The following is a 2371-nucleotide window of genomic DNA, read 5'->3' on the forward strand; positions in this document are numbered from 1 at the left end:
TCCGCCTCGTGGAAGTGGGCGAATGCTGGTAGGGAGGCAGGGGAGGCGAGGGTGGAGAAAGAAGCCAACGGCCACATACCCTGGAAGGTCTGAGGGAGGCAGTCTGACGGGGGGAAGGAGGGGGTTAAGGACCTACAAAAGATGCGCGCACACCTCGATACCTTCTTCTTTGCCCATACAAGAATGGTATAACATAAGAGCACACACGCCGTGGGTTTTGGAGAGGCCCAGTTGGCCGTTGAACGCGCCTGGCGGGCTTGTTTTGTGTCGTGACTTGAGCTGCTCGTCCGAATCCATCATTTGCCCCCTGTCCCGCCTCATCACTGGGATACACACCTCTCCCTGCCCTCTTCAAGTCCTTACCTAGGTCCAGGTACGTATAAAATAGACCATAGGCAAATTTATGGACAGTGGGCAAGAAGCGAACGTGCCAAACGCGGCCCACGTAGAGGCAGGAGAAACCCAAAGGGCGTCGTGTATGCGAAGGACGCGAAGATAACAGACCGCGCACGCACAGGACTAGAAACGGCACGATGACAAACGTTACCAGCAGTACCAACGGCCATATAGAAGAGAAGAAGGCGCTCGAGGTGGAGGATGGTGGGAACAGAAGGGAGAAAATTTTCATGTGGAGGGGCCTTACAGTGTTGTCAGATAGTCTCAGCCTCCGCCCTAGGGAAAAACAACGAAACATAAGACAAAAACATCGGGCGCACTCGGTATAATCTTCGAACTACTAGCTTGCACAAGGCAATGCATGTTTAAAATATATAGCGAATTGCCATTCTTCTTTGTCCCCACGGAAGTAGCTTCTTGTCGCAAGGAGGGATGGTGTGCGGTCAGCAGGCAGAGAGATGACGCCAACCTCCTGGCTCCTACGACGGCCAAAATGATTTTAGCCACTCACAAATTACACACACAGGATATCGTGCAGGAGAAAATCGCGACGGTGGTCAGCAAATTTTCTTCGCGGACGGATGCACATTTTTTCTTGCTAGAGTCGAGCAACCTGTCATTTTTGCGACTGGTGCTTTCGCTTCATCCGCAGTATTTTCCCGACGGAGGGGGCTGTGTGCAATGGGTGACAACGACAGCACTGGTGCACCTTCGGAGCCAATTCTGCCTCCCCTGGTTCCTGAAGGGACGTCACCAAGCTTTACACCTGCTTCCCCCGCCCTGTGCTTTCACATTCATGCCCGGTGGCGGCGGGCACGCGCTGCCACAGTCCACCTGCCGCACGGCCCCCTAGCGACCCCAGTATTCATGCCAGTGGGTACAAAGGGGACCATCAAGGGCATCCCCACCGAGCAACTACTGCACGAAGACCTTTCTCCGCAAATCATTCTGGGTAACACGTACCATCTGGCACTGCAGCCTGGGACGGAGCTCCTGGAGGAAATGGGGGGGTTGCATGAATTCATGCAATGGCCTCGCAATTTGCTCACAGACTCCGGTGGCTTCCAGATGGTCTCTTTACTCGCCTTGGCAGAGATTACGGAGGAAGGTGTGCGGTTTCAGAGCCCCGTGGACGGGACGCAGATGCTACTGACCCCCGAGATGTCCATCGCGCACCAAAACCGTATCGGCTCGGACATTATGATGCAATTGGACGACGTGGTTTCCTCTGTGACCGTGGACCATGCGCGTTTCGTGGAGGCAACAGCACGCTCCATCCGGTGGCTGGATCGCTGCAGGAAGGCCCACTCGCGTCCCCGGGAACAAAATTTGTTTGGTATTATCCAGGGAGGACTTGATACCTCCCCAGGCGGCCTCCGGGACGAATGTTTGACAGCCATGGTGGCTCGCGACTGCCCTGGCTACGCGATCGGCGGCCTAGCAGGCGGGGAAAGCAAAGAGGCCTTCTGGAAGGTGGTGGCGCAGTGCACGGCGGCCCTTCCGGAGGGGAAACCTCGGTATTTGATGGGCGTGGGCTATCCGTTGGATCTGGTCGTGTGCACCGCCCTAGGCGTTGACATGTACGATTGCGTGTACCCCACGCGAACGGCCCGCTTTGGGGTGGCGCTTAGGGACGCGGGCGTCCTCAAACTGAAAAACAAGGCGTGTGCCGGGGAGGAAAAGCAAGCCATCGACCCCTTGTGCGGGTGCATGGTTTGTCGACATTATTCGCAAGCGGCCCTGCATCGCCTCCTTAAATCGGGTGCCTTGGGGTGTCAATTGGTCACGTACCACAATCTTGCCTACATGCTGGGCTTGATGCGCCGGATGCGGAGTGCGATCATGCAAGGAGGTCAAGCCTTCCCTCGCTTTGTAGTGGGTTTTCTGACGACGCATTATGCCTGGAAAAACAGGGAAGAGGGGGTAGAGTGCAGGAGGAAAGGAGAATGCGGGATGGTACCGGAATGGGTAAGGG

This window comes from Nannochloropsis gaditana (assembly GCF_000240725.1).
Source record: "Nannochloropsis gaditana CCMP526 unplaced genomic scaffold scaffold329, whole genome shotgun sequence".
Classification (NCBI taxonomy): domain Eukaryota; class Eustigmatophyceae; order Eustigmatales; family Monodopsidaceae; genus Microchloropsis; species Microchloropsis gaditana.